The sequence below is a fragment of the Aethalodelphis obliquidens genome, unplaced genomic scaffold (assembly GCF_003676395.1).
Source record: "Aethalodelphis obliquidens isolate GAN/ISIS:26980383/991018 unplaced genomic scaffold, ASM367639v1 scaffold34, whole genome shotgun sequence".
In the NCBI taxonomy this organism is placed as follows: domain Eukaryota; kingdom Metazoa; phylum Chordata; class Mammalia; order Artiodactyla; family Delphinidae; genus Aethalodelphis; species Aethalodelphis obliquidens.
The window spans coordinates 1,798,439-1,818,430 of NW_020837978.1; the positions used below are offsets into that span (position 1 = coordinate 1,798,439).

Here is a 19,992-nt window from a genome sequence, read left to right on the forward strand (position 1 = left end):
ATGCACAGTTAACATGTATTGAGGATGGTTCTCTAATTAACCACAACTTCACCCGGCTCTTCTGTTATCCAGTTTACATGCCTCTGAATTTCCCACAAGACATGGTAAGAAACTTAATTGCAGAAATTAATCTAAATCATGGCACTCTCACATCAGCCAGTTTAGTAACCCAGGAGAAAAAGGAATAAGATGAATTTAGCACGACATTTCCTTGATGAATGCAAGTTACAAAATTTTTGGTGATACCCGTCCCTATCTTTACCCCGAGATGGTCCATATCCTACATGCTCTTGGCCACCAGTTACTTCCAAATTTTCTCATCAAATTCTCTTACCTGTGGCTCAGTAGAGATGGAATGAAATGAGGGAAAGACTTTTTATTTTCAAACTTTGTTTGAGTATGACACGGGAAGGAAATTTCTGGCTATCCTGCATGAGCTTTTCTGTGGGGTGTCAGCCCCATGGTTCATGAACAGGCTTTAACAGGGTGGTATCATCTGAGAAGCTGTAAAGTGCAAAGATGCTTTGGAAGGGCATCTCATACGTAACATTATCCACTAGTTAAAAACTATTTTTAAGTAATGCTAACGTTGGGTATCTTTGGTTGAAAAGAAATAGGCAACTTTTAAGGTCTATAATTTTAAAGTAGGCTCTGAGGATTTCGTTCCAAAGAGCAACATAAGACTGATCATTGTTTTTCATGATAACAAAAGCTCTTTCCTCCAGTCATGGTATCCTTGACAAAAGGTGCTTCTGTAAAGACATAAATAATAAATCAAAGTTATACATTTTCCGGTAAATATACAATAGAATACATATCAGAGTTGGCACGTGAGATAGCTTTTTCTCATCTTTTGTTTTCAAGCAGAAAAGGGCCTGCTGTTCACTGGTTTATTTAAGGAAACCGTCACCGTGTTCCCACTAATACTCACCGTAACCTAAAACCCTCAGGCACTGATTCTGCCGTCCCCGTAGCGACAGCTTCATCACGCTCTGGGCTCATATTCGGCACAGGCCACCTGAGCTGAGGAATGACCTCCGTGGAGAGAAGCCATAAGAGTCAGCTGGTTGCCTTTGTCTATCAGTGGCACCCACATGCCGTGTCCACAAGCCCCTGTGCTCTTGGCCACTCAGGTCTCCAGCTAGTAAATTCCAGAAGACGGACCATTTATGCGTGGGCTTGCACATTTGCAAATAGCCTGGTGAGGGCTGCCCAGACCTGTGTGTCTACTTCAGGCCACTGAAACTCCAGAAGGAAAACACCAGTCACTCAGAGACCACCGCCAGTGGCACAGAACTTCACATGATCTCTCACCTGAGCTAAGCAGGGCAACAACAAGAGGCCCGGGAAGTTCTTTAGTCTATGACATTCGTGTTTTGAGAAGCTGATTTTAATGATCATGAGAGTCATCAGCAGTGGTTTCTAACCTGAAGCTAAGCACAGTTAACCAGACTGAGTCTCGAAGTCTTGTGAGGAGCCCTGGGTGGTACCCGCTGAGGTTAGGGAGGCCCGGGGGCGGGGGCGGTGCGCCCATCTTCACGGAGCTGGGCTTTACCACCAGGATCTATGGAGAAAGGGCCAGACGCAAAGCTGCGCCTCTGCTGCTGCTCCACGCAATAATTTGCTTCGAGCCGTAAAAAGTCCTGAAGAAAGCAGGCTATTCAGATGCACGAAATCTTAACTCCCAGCGGGGATCATCTCTGTGAAATGGACCACTGGTCCACAGCCAGGATGCTGGGTTCTAGTGGCGTTTCTGTTAACCAGCTGCGTCCCCTGCAGAAGGTACTTCACGTCTCAGAGACTATGGTTCTTGCTGTCAAATGGGCTGATCTCCGCTAGTTCCAAAGATTACTGAGAGGCTAAGATACGGTGACAAATGTGGACGTGGTTTTGGAAAAAAGAAAAGCAACAAAGACACTAAATTGGCGTGGTCTCCTGGAACAAGCCTGTTCAGCTGTCTGCACAAACGGTGTCTGCTCGGATTCCTCCGCTGCCTCGGTCAAGTCCACCTCCAACGCTGAAATAGGAGGAGTGTCCGTGCCTGACCCTGATGCTTGGAAGAGCACTCCCCCATTTACATAAGGGCCAGCACAAAGTTGTCAGCAGTGTTACGTTACAGAGGGCCGTTCCCACCCCAGATTCAGGGCACGATTTAATGGTCAGGAATCCCTGGGGACGTCTCTGGGGCTCAGCACGGCCGGGCGATGCAGGGCTTCCCAGCCAGCTCCTTCTAAAGGTCGGATCCCGTCTTTGGGCCCAGGCGTAGGTTGATGAATGTGCCCTGAGCTGCCATTCGGTGGAGAACTTTGCTTTTATGGTTCCTCCTCAAAACACTCCCACCAAATCCGGAATGAAGAATGCTTTTTCTTGAGTGAAAGGTAACATACGCCAAAACCACAGCGAGATACCACCCCACACCCATCACACCACGGAGCCCATCAAAGAAACAAAAGTAAGTGTTGCTGAGGATGTGGAGAAATTGGAACCTGTGCTCTGCTGGCGGAAACATAAAATGGCGCAGCCACTGGGGAAGACAGTGTGGCAGTTTCTCCAAAAATTTAACGTGGGGCCGCCACGTGACCCAGCAATCCCTCTTCTGGGTATACACCCAAAAGAGTTAAAAGCAAGGATTCAAAGAGATATTTGCACACCCATGTTCACAGCAGCATTATGCACAATGGCCAAGATGTGGAAGCAGCCCCAGTGTCTGCTGATGTGGTCCATCCATACAATGAAGTATTGTTCAGCCTCAGAAAGGAAGGAAATTCTGATACAGGCTGCGACCTGGAGCCTTTTTTTTTTTTATGTTATGTATATTTTTATGTTTTATGTTATGTATGTTTTACTGAGATTTTTAAATAAGTAATAGAAGCTAATTTCATATGTTTCACTGTTTGAGAACTTTCCTAGGAGAAAGTAGGCTGATCCAGACAATCGTGGGCTGAGAACAGCACCGGGTGACGGTTCTCCTGCAGCGTCCAAGGTCTGAGCACAGGAGCTTGTAGTGCAAGGGGAAAGAGCACACCCTCAAGGGCATCTGAATCAAGGCCTTCTGCTGACTACTAAGAGTGAACTAGGCCTGCATCCAGTGTCCAGCCTGTAGGACCGAAATCACAAACAAACATGTTCTGCTCAGGTTCAGCTCTGCTTCGGAGAGAGGTACATCTTTGTACCATATGGAAAATAAAGGCATTTTCCCTGCCAGAGGAGGAGATGAAATGTCCACACAGTAGAAGAACTCAGTGCACTGAAGTCCCTTGGAAAGTCCAGGATTTATGGACCCTCTTCTGTGCTAGCCCGGGGTCCATGGGTTGTTATACCCACCTCCCAGGCTCCCAAGACCGAGGCCGCCATGGGCTTTAGAGCCTTTGTGCTCTGCTCGAAGCCCCCCATGCCCCCCCATCAGCACCCCTCCTCTGCTCCTTTAGAAAAACACTCCAGTGAATGCTTCTTTGTAAATGTAGAAGAATAACAGAAATGAAAGGATTCTGAGTAAGCACTGCTGAGAGCACACTGGCTAAGAGACATAATTATCTCATATCTTCCTCTGTTCCCCAAAGTAGTTGAGGTTGCTACTATGTGGTTAGAACATTTTAAAAACTGGATTTGGGGCTATGATCAATACTTTTAAATGATCAACAATTTTTACGGACACAAAATCGACGGAATTTTCAAGGTATCACAGTTAATCAAAATATCAGAATCACTTTTCATTTTTGATAAGTTGAAAATAGCCCTGTATGTACTAAGCAATGAGCAGAATGTTTAAAAGTGATCCTGTTTGGGTAAATTCTTTAAATCACATACATATATGCTGGTATTTCTAAAAGAAATCACAGGAAATGATTAACAGTGCTCACTGTGAAAAGAAACTTGAATTGGGGACATACAGTAATTTCTCATCATTTTAGAGTTTCCTGTACAGTTCAAATTTGTTACCCCATGGTGTGTGTACACATATTCATTCATTCATTCAGGATAGAATGCTGGGTATGCTCAGAGGAATAAGACAGAGCCCCTGACAGAAAATTCTTATAATCTAGTGAGAAAAACTGATAAGTACATTATTAAAATAATTATCATGTATGTGTTATAGTTGCTTAAGAAACTGGATTCCCATCCTGACTTGGCCGTTTCCTAGCTGTATGATCTTGGGCAACCCGCTTGATCTTTCCATGCCTCAATTTTCTTCTGTAAAATGAGGATAATAACAGTTCTTACCCTACAGGGTTTTCATGAGCATTAAGTGAACATACATAAAGCACTTAGACCAGTGCCTGGCACACAGTAAGCTCTCAACAAACGCCCGATGCTATTACAGTGAAGATACAGACAGGAATTACACCAGCACAGGGGAAAGAGGGATTCCTCCTGCCTGGGTCCTGGGTTATCAAGGATTTGAAGAAGAGTTGCTGCTTGAGCCGGGCCTGAAAAGATAAATAGGTTTTTGCCAGGTGAATAGGAGGGAAAGGCCATCTCAGGGAAAGAGAACAGTCTGAGGAAACGCAGGGCGATGTGGGCGCCTGGACAGCCGCCCCAAACAGGCAAAGTGAACTCCTGAACTTTCCTTCCAGGAGCTTCTCAAGGAAATAAAAAAGAAAGAGAAACTTTGTTCATTTTTGAAGTCCAGTACGTAATTTGTGTAAAGTCCCACCCTTGGTATGGCATTTCAGACTCACTTGTTAAATTGCTTTTTTATAGTCTTCTTGGTAGACGTTCACACCTGATCAAACATCTGTAAATGAGCCAGTATAAAAAATGAAAATCCTGAAATACAAAGCAGACACGCACGCAGACCTCCAGAGCGGACGGGCAGCGGGGAGGGAACTTGCACTTTTCAAAATCCAATTTGCACCTGCTTCTGGGATCGAGCAGTTTACAAGATGCCGTTTGGCACTGGAGATGACCTTGTGGCCGTTCACCCCAGCATCCACCACGTGGGACTCCAGGTGAAGGTCCAGCACCTCACACCTGCCTGCTTGTCCCCAAGTCCGAGGTTGGCCTGTGACCCTGGGCTCCTCGGTTTAAAGCCACCTTGAGCAAGCATCTCTGTGTGGGAGACTCCACGCCGAGAAGCTTTCACAGACCTCGTCTCCATCCCCCTCCCAGAAGCAGATGTTACTATTTCCTCCTTGTACAGGGAAAGCTGCACTTCTGAGAGGTAAAGCCATTTGTCCACGTTCCTGACCCATAGCTCAGGACTGTGTCCACCTCTTCTGCCTCCACATTCGGTGCTCCTTTGACTACTACGAGTTGCCTCCTCTGAGAAATGCTTAAACCCAGCACACCGAGATGCCAGCCCCGTAGAATAGAGTGTGAGGGACGTCTGACCTGTGGTCTCCACCCACACGCTGAGAACCCCCTCGCTGCCCATGGTTCCAGACACACTCTCAGCCTCGTGTCTGGACTGACCATGTCATAGGTTGCTAGCAGCCTATCCAAGGTCCTTCTCCCATCCTCCCTTCTAAGAGACCCCTGGATAATGTGCTCGGCCGAAAAACTACATTCTTCAGCCTCCATTGCAGAGGGGGTGACCACTGAGACGTAAGCATGAAAGAGCAAAAGCCTTTCAAAGGAAAACTTTTTGCCCTTCATTCCTCAAGCTGCAGCAAAAGCAGATGTTGTGTGTGGCAGGAGCTCCAGCAACCTCCTTGGGACCATGAAGAAAAGGCCAGAGGATTTCAGAGACCTTGGCTTTAAACCAACACCCCTGGACCTCTTGCCTGTCAGGGTCTAAACCTTCAGGTATTTAATTCACCAGAGTTAGAATTCTGTTTCTAGAAGTCACATACAATTCCTAAGTGATACACTGACTAAACATGGGCACGTACTAACTCTTACCATTGTTCAAATGTTTGTTTACACTGGCGTGGTTAGTAAAAGTCAAACCTATTTGAAAGAATCAGTGAATAAAGATAGCTTTTAGTCATGTATTTTCTCAAGAGAAAATAGCAGAGGTATAGCTGCTATTATTAGGGAGTCTGTGAACTTTCAGATTTTACATTCATAAGGCTGAATGTCACTAGTCTCATTGGAGCCTTAAAGTGACTCTTGAAGGCCAGTTCTCTGCATTCTCTTTTACTCCACTGACATCACTTAGGACTGCTGTTGTAGACAGGCCAGCAAGGCGCAAGCAGAGTCCCAGGGCTTCTAAGGGAAAGCCGGTGCTCTACACACACACACACGCTCTTCAAAGGGCAGGATGTGCAGCTAAATCTGGGCTTACATCCTTGAGTCACATCCACCCACACATGGGAGAAAGCACTCCAGTCAGCTTCAGGCATAAAGACCAGCACACTGGATGTTTATCAGTGAGGAAGGAAGGAAGGAAGGATGGAAGGAAAAAAGGAAAGAGGGAGGGAGGGTGGGAGGGAGGACAGAGCAATGGGTCATCATAAAAAGAGACAAACCAATGGCACTTCCGGGGACTGGAAGGCTGAGGCACCATTTCCCCCTGAGAGCACGAAAAGAGGGCCAGTCTCACAGGTGAATTTGCGAGTTTGAAAGCAATTAAATATAGTAACTTCCCATCTAGCTACAGAATTGAACGCGCCAAATAATTTTGTATTAATTGACTGTGAAAATGCATGGCATTTTATAGCCCTTGAATTCCTTGCCTGTGTTTAGTGGTTTTTTAATTGTAAATGACATGTTACAGTTCACAGTTTGTCTTTCTGTTCTTTTCATCAGAGTAAACCCTCCACAATTCCAAGTTCAGGTAGACGAAAAGCCTGTAAAAAGAAAAATTTATGAAATTTGCTTAAGGAGAAGCAAGGATTTTATTTCAGTTCTGTTAATTCAGTAATACAGATTAATAGCTAATAAAGTGCAGTTCAGGGCATAGCAAATCAGATTCACATCAGTAGCAGCATTTGTAATCAGAGGAACTTTCTGTCTTTCTGCATAAGTTCTAATAATATCCTTGAATATTTTTTCTCTTAACCAGTTTACCAATCTGCAGTGTCATTTACACTAATTTTTTTAATTAAAAAAAATGGAGAAAGGCAAATTTCATCCAAGTCCATTATCACGAATTATAAATTAGTGAAGTTTGACTACGTGAGGTTTTAACTATACAGCTGACTGTGGTGCCAGTGCTCTCATATTTAAAGAAAACTTGGGTTGATTTTGAGCTCGTAGCCCCTTCTGAATAAATGAAGTGAAGTTAAAATTTCTGCTGATGGGGCTTCCCTGCTGGCGCAGTGGTTGAGAGTCCGCCTGCCGATGCAGGGGACGCGGGTTCGTGCCCCGGTCCGGGAGGATCCTGCGTGCCGCGGAGCGGCTGGGCCCGTGAGCCATGGCCGCTGAGCCTGCGCGTCCAGAGCCTGTGCTCCGCGGTGGGAGAGGCCACAACAGTGAGAGGCCCGTATACCGCAAAAAAAAAAAAAAAATTTCTGCTGATATATTTGTACGTATGTCAATATACACTAGAACTGAAATAGAAGGCCCCTTCCGGTTTAAAACTGACCTCCTCAAAGTGTCCTTTCCTCCCTATCTTACTCTATGCTCTGCTCCTTCTTCAGACCCTATTAAAATAGCAGTAAAGGGATCTGTGAAACGGCAAACACACACACACACACGCACAAGGTCAAAAAATAACAAGAGAAGACATGGCAGTAATAGAATTTTGGAAACTGGAGGCAGATGGATAAGTGGTCATCAACTGGGCACAGCCAGGAAAGCTGGATCTTAAGACAACAGAGGAGGAACATTGAAAAGCAGCTTGAATTGTCCCACAAAACACTGGAAACTTCAAAAACTACGAATCCCTTCATCTTAGTCCCTGAGATTACGATTTAATTGGTCTGCCATGTGGTCTGGATGTTGGCATTTTTAAAGATTTCCTATGTGATCATAATATGCAGACAAATTTTGGGACTTCTGCCCTAATATGAAAAACAGAGGCTAAAACTAATGAAGCAAAGCAAGTTGGAGGAAGCAGAGGTGATGCGGAGAAAAGAAAACTGTTTTAAAAACTCATCAGTATCCTCATAAAACATATTAAATCTCGGTTACAAGAACAGGATTCGCATAAAAGAAACACTCAGAGAATAGGAAAGAGTTCCTGTAATTGACTCTGATAGTTGACAAGAGAACTTAAAGGAGCTTCCACAATAAAGGAATCTCCCTTAAAGCAGAGCAGAGGAGGAAAATTGAAGTGAAAGGATAAGAAATTTCCAGACCAGGCGAGGAGATCTAACACTCAAATACTAGGAGTTCCAGAACAAAAACAAGAGGACATGAAATTGACCAAGACAGTCTGCCAGATGGAAGGATGTGAGAGCCAGTAAACATCCTGCACAGTGGACAAAACACCCATACAAGGTCTGTCGTTGTGAAATTTCACAATATCAGGGACAAATAGAGGGTGTCACAAGCTGCCAGAGAGAAGAATATCTGTCACTTACAAAGGGTCAGGATTCTGAACTCATTTGGACTTCTCAACAGCAACATGGAAGCTAGAAAACGACGGTACAATGCCTACCAAATTCTGAAAAGAAACTATTTTGAACCCAGCCAGATAAACTATTATCCAAGTGCATGTGTAAACTAAAGACATTTTCAGATGTGTAAGATCTCAAAAATATCACATTAGGAAACTACTGGAAGGTGTATTCCATCTAAACAAAGGAGTAAAACAAGAAAGAGAAGCAAAGGATACACAACAGGGGATGCCCTATCCAACAGAGGATAGGAGACAGCGTTTCTCCAGTAGAAATGCTAGGACATCAGCTCTGCTTCAGGCTTAGAGGGCAATCACTGTAGAGTAGAATAAAATTCAGATTGGTCAGAAGTCTCTAGGAGGAATTTCTTCAAGAAGATAAATTTGATAGGATACCTAATGTATCTAAAGGTATGTAGAAAAGATTTGGACAATTAATAGATGGCTTGGGGCTTCCCTGGTGGCACAGTGGTTGAGAGTCCGCCTGCCGATGCAGGGGACACGGGTTCGTGCCCGGTCTGGGAAGATCCCATGTGCCGCGGAGCGGCTGGGCCCGTGAGCCATGGCCGCTGAGCCTGCGCGTCCAGAGGCTGTGCTCCGCAACGGGAGAGGCCACGACAGTGAGAGGCCTGCGTACCGCAAAAAAAAAAAAAAGATGGTTTCGTTTTGAATTCATGATACATACTTTCAAAAGCTAAGCAAATTTTAAAAATCAAGGTGACCAATAACTCCAGGGAAAAGAAGGGCTGAGCAAAAAATGAAAATTCATAATAATGCTCTACATTGCTCTCAGTCATGAATAGAATTTTCAAAATCACAATAATTGAAACACTGAATTTTTATTTAACCAAAAATTATAATATAACTATGTTGGGAGAATGGGGAAAAGGAGCAAAACATAAAAGGTGTGTGTGTGGGGGGGGTGAAGGTAGAGATGAAAGAGACACAATCCTTACCTTTCTCTCCATACCATTTGATTTGAAAAGCTTAAATATGAAAAAGGAAAAAGAACATACCATATTGTTTAGATATATGGAGATAATTGAAAGAATTAGCTAAAACAAATGAAAATATTTACCTCTGGTGAGGGGGGGACATGGGCACAGCAGTAGTAGAAATACTACGTCTCATGAAAAGCTGTGAGGAACTTTACGGATCTTTAGAGTATGTGAATGTATAATGAATACAAAAAATTTATAAGAAAAATCTAAAGATTTTTATGTAAAAATATTTTATGTGTTTTATATAAAAAATGTTTACTTATGAGTGGGCTGTCCCAATTTTTAGCATGACAATTGAAGTCCTATTATATCACCTTAATAATTTGTTTTTATACTGAATAATTCACCTTTTTTTCAATGATACATCAACCTCTCATATTTTCACTTCTTTAATTAAAAACAGAAAAGTTACGTGAGCTCTGATAATTATCAGGCTGATCAGGTAGGGCCCATCCCTGCAGAGCATTGGAAAGAGTCTACTGTAAAGCTTGAAGTTGGAACAGATTTGCTCAAGCAATCCAACACTCAAACACTGGGAGGCACAGAAGGTGCTCAGAAATGCTGGGGGATCGCCCTTGGCCTGGGCGCTCCTGAGGCTCTCCTGCCCTCACTGGCACCCCAGGGGCTGTGTTTGCTCTTTCATTTAGAATCAATTTTCCATATTTCCTCTTCATCGTGGCCCAGCCAAAGCACCTCATAAAGTTAGGGTTTTGGCTTTTCGCATCTTCAATAAGAGCTCAGGTGGAAGTGGTCGGGCTGTGGGTGCCTCTGGCTCCAGCCGTCCCTGGCTAGACAGCTGCCCTTCATGAAGCTGTTAGCACTCGTCGGAGCTTTGCTATTTCTGGGCTCTTCTCCACAAAGTGATTTTGTCTGTTTCCATACCCGTCACCCTGGCTCTCTGGTGGATCACTTTGAAGATGGCCTTGCCCCCCTTCAGTGCCCTGCAGCCAAGAACAGCATTTCTACTCCTCACCCAGCACCTGTGCCAATGGGCTAGGCACACAAGGGGCAAGGTGGCGACTTCCTAGTCATCACCACCAAAGCCATGGATCCTGGTGTCCCTGCTCCTCAAGGTCCAGCAGGGGCTTGCTCTGGGCAGGGGTATATTAAGGAAAAACAACAGGAATCCCAGAGGGTTCACATCCAAAGGGGCTCTGCAAAAAGTGCTTCAACTTTGATCCAGCTGAGGAGAAACAAACACCTACCTCAGGCAGAACGGCATTTAGGGACCCTGGCTGAGGAACAAAAACGCAAAGGGTCAGTGAGAGCCTTCTGAGAAATTGTGGAGGAAAGAAGATAGCTTTTTGGGGGGGGTGGGGGGTAGCAAGTAAAAAAAAAATCACACTACAGAAACTCATCCTTTAGACCTCTGTGGTCAGTTGCTAACCTCATGTGTACTGAGGGATATACATCAGAACTCAACATACGTCAGGATTCAGTATTAAAACAAAATAAAAGACTCCTGCAGCTGCGAGTGGCATTCAGCATGTCTCATCCAAGCTCCTTTTATAACATCCTGACACGTGGCTCCAGCTTCGAGCCCACGACTGCACCAGCCTGTCCTGGGAGGGCATGATCTCAGTATTCGGAAGGTCCTTCTTGTCCACCAAGGTTAGAACTCCTGGGTCTTATCTTCAAGACACCGGCCTCAAGGGTCCACCCAGGAGCAAGTAGGGCTTCTCTCACTGTCAGCTGCACACATTAACCTGGAGTTAAGGGCACTGGGACATTTCTGAAAAGGCTAGGAAGAAATCAGCATCTCCAATGTACTTAGGAAATGTACACTGCTTGTGAAAGTCCACAACTGGTACTGAGACACTGTAGCTGCAGAATTGCAAAAAAAAGGTAAAATGTTTCAGGTTACAGACAGATGTAATAAAAAGCAGAGCAGATGTAGTAGGTGAGAAAGAGGAAGGGGGTCCGGGCACACAAAGCCATTGCCATTTGCCAGGAAATGGTTTAAGTGGTTTGTGGGAAACCAGGTCTCAGTGTCAGGCGTCCGCTTAAGTAAATTCCATCCTGATGTGCTCTCCCTGTGGCCGTTCACACCAACTCAGAGAAGACAAAAGCCGTGCCCAGGGCTGTCAGGTGACTACAGGAGACACAGTGAAGTGCAGGAGAGGCTCAGAGGAGACTCAGACCTTACCATGTAATTACTATGTAATTAACCAAAGGGTAATTCAGGCTAAAACAGACTTCTATGTACACATCTTAAAACTGGATTTTTACCTTGTGGCAGGAGAGACCACTTTCATGATACTCTGAATTGTAAACATGTCACAGGCTATTGTCCTCTGAAATGGCGTCCTTGTAGAGTCCCTGTGGGGCTTCAGAGAACATAGATGTAGGCAGATGGGTGGCAGCCCAAGAGCTTGGAGAATTTGCTCTTTCTGGTCAACCTTCACGAATCTTGAAGAACTGGCTCCATTAACTAAACCAAAGTCAAAGGCTGCTGCCCTTTAAAACGAAATGGATCCAACACAAGCTCAAACACAGGCGTTTGGATTCTGTTGCCCTACGATTCTGGCCCCAAGGAAGAAGCAAGACACTGGAAAGCCCTACAAGGCTTTTGGGGTAAAAATGGAAACTAAGATGGGGGACATGCCAGGAAAGGGGCTGCCCAAGGTCTGGGGGCGGGGCCGCTGGAGAGCTCCCCCTTCTCCCCCAGAGCCTCAGAGCACAACCCCCCGCGTCGGTGGGCGGGAAACCCCCAGAGGTCAGGCATTCTTTCACCGAAAACAAAATCTGTGTTTCCAAAGTTTTAGAATCCTAAGAATCACTGAAGCAGGCATATTAGATATTTGACTTCATAGGTCTGGAGTGATTGGGTCACATCTCATCGTTATTATCATTAATAGCAACCACTTTCTGAGGACTCACCACGGCCTGGCTGCCCTTGTTTAGTCCGCTAAGCGCTCACGTCCCCCCTCCCTTCTACACAGGTAAACTGAGGCTCAGAAAGGTTCTGCGGTGACTCCGACGTCACTTGGGTAGTAGGTAGCAGAGCCCAGATCTCTGTTTCTAAAGGTAACCAGGTACCGCAGTTTGAACAACAAGGTCCCCACAAGGGGCATCGGGCACCAGGCAGCGGTCCTAGGCCGTGGGAAGGCGGTCTTCGTACGTAGGGCGTGGGGAGTCAGTGAAACCTTACTGCTCTCTGCAGAAGGGATGTTTGCACCCCACCACTCTGGAGGGGCCACTTCTATCTCTTTAATTTAACTCATCCTGTATTGTTTGAAGAAAGGGCTTAAACATAAGAAAGTTTGGCAATCGCAGCCTTGAGGAATTTAAGCCCTTTATCAGGCCCTTGGGGCCTTGAGCCCGCCTGCCTTTCCATCCTCACCTCCTGCCACCTCCCGTCATACCCAGCAGCTGCTGGGCCCCTTCTTCTACCTGTGACTTTCTCACCAGGTTAGGCTGGGACTCCAGAACCAAGCGGGGGGCACTCCAATGCATTTCTCTTCCATTCTGGTTATCACGGTGACCAAAAGTCCTCTGTACCCCGCCGGCTTCTCTTCACCAACGTGGAAACCCAGGACAGTCACATCTCCTTCTTCCTGACCTTCAAATCAATCTGTCAGGCCCCCGCCTCCCAGTCAGCCACTCTCTGCCCCCGCCAACCCAGGCGAGAGACCACCCATGGTGCCCACAGGCCTCCGGTGCCTGAGCTCCGCCCCTGCCCCTGCCTTCTGCTGGGCTGTGACAGCCCCCAGAACTGGAAGGACACCGGTGTCCCAGCAGTGGGCACGGGCGCCTCCACTCCCTCCGCTTCCAGCCCACCAGCTGTGCCCACACCTGGCTCCCAGATTCCAGGGTCAGCTCACGGCCACAGGGGCAAAGTACCTTGCGGGCAGCCTGCTCTCAGGCTGTGCCCTGTTACAATGTAACTGAAAAGACAGGAGGCCCCGTGAAATGTGAATTTCAGAGAAGCAACCAGTAGCTTCTGAGTATAAATATGTCCCAAATATTACATGGACATACTTACGCTAAAAATGATGCATTATTTCTCTGAAATTCAAATTTCACTGAGGTCCTGAACTTTATTTGGCAGCCCTGCCCGAGCCCCCGCCTGCAGCCCTGGGCCAGACGCCCTCGTCAGGCCTCTTGGGACACTTTCTGGACTGTGGGCTCAGTTCATCTGATGTGTTTTAGTGACTCTGAACCTCCTGGGGAGACGCTGAAGGCCTCATTTTGTTCCCTCCTCCAGGGCATTTTTCAGCATTTATGCACCAAGACCCCTGGGAAAGCAGTTTTTGACAAACTACAAAGGAGCCTATTAAAGCCTACCCCGGGGCAGTGGGCTCTGTGATTTTTCATTGACATAACCCAGAAGGGTCACTGGAGCAACTGCTCCCAGCAGGAACTCCGGGCCAAGCAGCTTTACCTCGTCCAGGTGGGGACGCGGTCGGCAACCTTCAGATGCTTCCTCTCCTCCCCTCTCGAGCACCGCCTTCCCAGGAAACCCACCACAGTCTTTCGCAAATGCGTTATTTTATTTGGAGTCTTAGGAATAAACTCTCAGCAGTTCAACAGGAATGAGTGGACAGCTGGCTAAGAACAAAGCTCGTCGTGCCAGCGAGACAACCACGGTGTGTGGTTCGCACGCTGAGCAGAGCTGCCGGGGTTGGGGGAGGAAGGTGGGCCGAGAGCCAGCTGTGGTTGAGCTCTCCGCCTCGGGGCTGAGCCCACGAAAGGGACTTCTTCTGCCGTAAGCGTCGTCGGCTGACCAGGATGTCAGGCCACCGGGCACATAGAAGGATGTCCCCACAAATCTACTGCCCTGGGGGGAGCAGTTTGGAAAACTTTGTACCAAAGAACTTTGCCAGCCTGGCGTGACCCTCTAGTCCAGGAGGATCTGGACTGGAGATCCTCCTGGGAGGGTGGGCGGAGAAAGGCTGAGAACACAGAGGAAGGGGTCAAGTCTCAAACACCCAGCTTTCCCTGACTGCCCATCGACTAGAGAACTCCAAACAGCCACAGAAGCAGGTCCCTCCGTGGTTGAAGGCTCTGGCATCTACTTGAGAGGCTAATTCTCAGGCCACATTCTCTTACTCAGCACTTTTCATCAAAATAATCAGTCCAGTGTCTGAGGAGGAACAGGGAATGAATGGGGCAGTGTAAGAGTCCCCAGCTGCTAATGAAATATTTAAAAATCCAGGACAGGGATGGCCTGTACTATTTCATACAAAGGAGGCTCTTACCGTGCCCCCCACATACCCTGTTTTGTTTTGGGTTTTTTTGCAAGGGGAAAAAAATAGAATTTATGCACCTTAAAAAAATATGAAGTGAAAAATTATCCATTGGCACAGCAAAGACCTATTTCCAGGAAACAGGTTTTAAAAGAAAATTCTTGACATCCTGAGGTTAAGCCAGGAGGTGTCATGACTTTGAACGTGGATGATGAAAGAGCCACTGTGTCCAGGTGCCGCGCAGGCCTGACTCGTTTCATCGTTAAGGGAGGCTGGTTAAACCCCTGGTCGTGGTCCAGAAATATCCTGGCAGTTAGCGGCCTGCATTAAAATTTATAAACCACGAAAGACCTTTTCTCACAGAAAAGCTAATTCGGTCTGGAGCGCCTGGAAAAAGAGTGTTTAAGGGGTAGTCATCAGAAGTGGTTATATGGAAAACTAGAGGTAAGTTAATTGTTTTTACTCCCCTAAAACATGCTAAAAATATAGCAACAGTAACTTCAGAAGGAAGGGAAATGGCAACAAGCATAACCTCATTTCTAAGAAGTCCTAGGAACGAGGCCTAGAACTACCAGAATTAGCTTTCGGGGGTGATAAAATAATGGCAGGGGTATTAGCAGGAAGTGGGCCTGACCAAGGGGTGGAAACGGGCCCCCTTGGTATGGGCTCTGCAGCCAGCCCAGAGGTACCCCCGCCTCGGCTCGGGCCAGTCAGTCTGCAGGGGCGTCTATTCCATCTCCCACCGCCTTCCTCCCTCCTTCACTCTGAGCCTTTTTTGGGCTCCTCCTGTATGCTGCCCTGGCTCTGTTCCTGCCCACGCTACAGGTGTGAGCTTAAGAGGCCTTCCCTACTCCCCACAGATTAGGGAAACCCCCTGCATCTGCTCTGCTCTCAGCCCTCTGCACCCCTTCCATCGCCTGGCTTCTCTGTAAGACTGCGGGGGAGAGGGGAGCCCCGTGCTTCTCACCACGGTGTCGGGCCTCACCGCCCCCCCCTCCACACACCCACTGGGTGCTCAGGGAATATTAGTGAGATGGATAAATGCCAGACTCTGTGAGTTCAGTTCTGTGTACCTATTTTATCTTTCATTCCAAAAGGACCTGGAAATGCGGCTCTGAGGTTAGCCTTTTAAGGGGACTGGCCAAGAAAAGTGTCAGCAAAGACTGGGTGACCGTCGAGGTAGCTGGCCGTGACATAACCCTCCTACAGCAGTGAGGGGTCAGCAGGCACCCACCGGACAGCCTGGAGTGACCCACTCTGCTCACCTAAGTGACAGCAGAGAAAGCCCTAAACGGGCCCATCTGCAGGACTGTCCCAGGAAGTCAGCCCGAATTTCCATTCTTGGAGAACTACTGTCCCCAAGAACCACGCTTGAACTGCCCATCTTGTTTTCTTCCTGATTCATACAATCCAACACTTCACCCTCAACTAGATGCTTCTAGAGAGACAGGAACAGTAGTGTCATGGCCATTTACTGAGCACTTGCTGTGTACCAGGCACAGTGCTAAGCGTTTCCTAAACAGTCTGGGTGTATCTGCCCAGCAGCCCTCAGGAGAGCAACGTCACTAACTCCCTGTGCCACCCGCTCAGCAAGCCGCGGGAATCGCTGTAGGTCTGACAGCTAAGCATGATGGGCATTTCTTTGTCCTCCTCTGTAGATCCTAGGGGGTATCTGGGCACTTGGGAGGCATTTAATAAATTCTTCCACTTCGCCTGAGCAGAACGGTACAAGTCCTTGCATTTCTGGTCACAGAAGTTCCCAGCTGGGTCCCACATTCTGAGCAACCATCCGAGCCGGGCCCTGGCCTTGACAGAGTTTGCTGCCAGCTCCAAAGCACCCTGGGGCTGCTGTTCTGTGCCAGCCGTGCTGAGGGAACCCCGAGGCCACCAGCACCTAGGGCAGGTGTGGGCCAGCATTCTGGGAGGGGAGCAGAGTCTGCTGCTAGCTAAGGCCCTAAAACTGGAAATCGAGCGGGTTTTGCAAGAATGGCCAAAGGGACAGCAATGGTGCTTCATTTCTTCTCAAAGTGACCTCGGGCTGCGGAAAGCTTGGCCTTCTCTCCCAAACATGTTCCTCCCAAACATTCCTTCACTCACACCCTCCCTTGACCCTCTGTCCCCATGTGCTCTCTCCATCTATTTGTGGACACGTTTAGTAAGAACTCTCGGGTTGGATTTCATTCAGGTTCTCAAGTCGATTCAAGGAAGGTCCACTTTATTGCAATTCTTCACAGAAACGGGCCCTTCCTGCTTGGACACATGGCAACAGGACTGTCATTTCTTCTTCAAACCTTGTGTAACATCTTCCTTCTGTTAGGATGATTTTTAATCTGTTGGTTTTACCCTCGTGAAACCTCTTCTGCTACCCCAGCTAATCCCACAAAACATTTATTGATACAACTGACTCAAAGATAAAAGAGTTATGGTGGGAACGGAAATGAATACCTAAACTAGCGTTGCCACAGTTTCCCGTGAATTCATAATCCCCGGAGACCAAACGAGCACTGGAGGGGCAAGAAACTTGGTGATATCAGCCAACATTCATGCAATCCTCAGAACCAAGAGCCATCTAACACATGTGTTGTGATCAGCCTTATTCCACAGATGAGGAAACTCGAGTGGTCACAAGACTAACTTAGTTATAAGAGGTGGGTGATGAGTACTCATTGCACAAAGAGATCAAATATTTCAAGTTTAATATATTTTTTATGGCCTACCCAACCCCCAGCAAAGACACATTATCATCTTTTTAGTTGCCAGTTATAACAAGTTCCGAGAGAGGAGAGTGAGCTGGACCGGAGTCAGATGGGGTCCCTAGAAGGGGCCCAGCCAACCGCACTTCTCCCAAGGATCCCCGGGACGGCCGTTAGAAGCACAGATTCCCTCATGGGGATTCTGCTGCAGTGGCTTTAGGGACCTGGGATCTGAGTTTGCCAAGCATCCAACTGCTGCTCACCCGCAGGAGAGGTTGAGAGACGCTGTCCTGGATAAACAAACATCAGAGAGTCACACAGCTCGCTCAAAGTCAAGACCCCCTGCCCAATGTGAGGAGCCCAGCCCAGATGGACCCACGAGCCCCAGACACAGCGATCTTCCCTCCTGACGCCGGGAGCTTCGGAAGCAGTACCGTCCTAAGTAGATGTGATGGATCCAGCCGCTCCGCACACACGCGCTCATGTCTACACACTAGAAAGCCCGCAAAAGGGACTCAGTCACAAGATGAATCTCACGGATTACCCCTTTACTCAGCACACTTTCAATTAGACCACCTGCTGCTTCACAGACAAGGGCAGACCAAGGACTTTCCATGACGCGGTGGCTCATCACGGGCCCCCACCTTTCCAACGGGCGAGGAGCTCGGGGTCCAGACCCATCTGAGAGGCCCAGTGACCTTCACAGGGAGACAGGCCATGCTCAGCACCTCACACGTCCCTCACCCCAGCTTATCTAACTGGCCACAGTACAAGTTTTGTATTTTGTCTGCTGGGAAATCTAATGGAAAGAACTATTATTAGACATATTTATTTTATCAAGGAAAATATGCTCTTAAAATGTTCAAGAAAGGATTTTGCCTGGTTCCCAAGAAACAGCCTGACAGACTCCTGGAAGGATATATACACTATATACACACACATGCACACACATATATTCACAGGCATTCTGGATATGTTTGTGTGTATATGTATGTATATAATATGTAAGCATTATTCACAACTGTGGTAGTAAATGTTTTTCTTTCAGCATGTTTTTACACTAAACTTTAATTAACCCTTCATTTTTCAATTGCAGAAGATAACAAACATTCTACTGTTTCTTACGCTTTAATGCGCACGTGAGCAGGAACCTTGTTCAAATGCAGATTCCTACCCAGCAGGTCTGGGTGGGACCTGATAGTCTGCATCTCTAACCAGCTCCCAGGTGATGCTGGCGAGCCATGGACCACTCTTTGAGTAAAAAGAAGTCCAGTTTGTGGTGAATGACCATCTTCATAACATGTAAAGCAGCAACTGTCAAAGATTAGGATACATAAAAGAAACAAACAAAAACTGTTCAGATTAACTTACTCTTTCTTGGATAATCTCAAAATGGAACTCAGGATCCACACAAGGCCTCTTGGCCATAACTGTAAACACGCTTCACTCAGTTTGATGAGAGCCACTTCAGAGAACAAAGCTGACAGACAAATTTTGACTTGAGAGAAAGAGGCAAAAGGCAGCCAGAGCCACAGGTGTCCTGCTCCTGCGGACACTCTGATCCGTGGGTGAATGAAGAGAGCCCGGGTGTATCAGATCACACCGACCTCTCAAAGTCGACTCTGCCAGTCTAGAAATGATTCAAGTTTCATTCAAGCACATCCTCTTGGAACTCGTGGGGAAAATTCCAGCACCAATATTATTCCAAATATTCTGCTATTTGGAGCTTCGCCCTACTCATTACTTTGTTTGAATAGTTGAAATAAGTATACTAATAATTATCCTCACTTCAAAGGCTTAAAATACGAAACTGTCCCTAAACTGCGCTGGTAATAACTAGAACACAAATGAAAATGCACATGCGTAATACAGGTGCTGTGAAGGTTACAAAGAAATACAGGGGACGATCCCCATGGGGAAGGAGCCCCAGCTTTTTAGGAGCAGAGGCCAAACCTGAGTAACTACCAGAAAGGGCATCAAAGCTACCCACACAAACGGCACAGGGTACTTAAACGGTGTACTTAAAGGATGATGTAGTCAGTGCAAACTGGGGAGGTCGGATTAGAATCAACTGTGCTGGGATTTGAATCTGACCTTGAAGGACAGAAGGATCCCAAAAGGCACAGGAGAGGAGAGAGAATGAGGAAAGGTGTGGTGAAAGGTAAAAAAGTGGGAACAGAAGTTACATTTGGGTCACATCTCTGTGCCAGGCACCAAGCCACTTGCTAACAGGTGGATTAGCTCATTTCATCCTTCAACTTCTCCTGCGAGGTTGGCATCATTACACCACTTTGGGGAACCACGGATGGAGACTCAGGTCACACAGCTGGTAAGGGCTCCCACGGGAATTTGAATCTGGGTCTCTGATACCCAAGTCATTAATCGGTTTTCTCTAAACCAGCCTTCCCACAGGTGCACCTGGTGTCACCCTGCGATATGGTTATGAGTCAGGAAACAGAGACTTCAGTGGTCAAATAAACTTTGAAAGCTCTTAGGATAAATAATACTAATAACATTTCAGATATGAGTTAACGGTTATTGAATGCTTCCCACGTGCCTGGTTAAAAACGGCTTTGTTGCTGTTGTTTTATCAGCGGGACCTCTCAGAGCCTTTAATGTGCTAACGTGCATTGAGAATTTCCAGTATTATGTGTTGGGAATAATAT

General features: G+C 46.9%; 1 long non-coding RNA gene across 1 annotated transcript; it reads right to left on the reverse strand.

Annotated features, from left to right (window-relative positions):
* Window positions 1-361: 361 nt before the first annotated feature.
* LOC113631667 (uncharacterized) lies at window positions 362-2,667 on the reverse strand. The gene is made up of 2 exons (XR_003437485.1): window positions 932-2,667; window positions 362-752 (listed from the first exon to the last, which is right to left on the reverse strand). It is a non-coding gene; the product is annotated as an uncharacterized LOC113631667 (long non-coding RNA).
* Window positions 2,668-19,992: the final 17,325 nt, after the last annotated feature.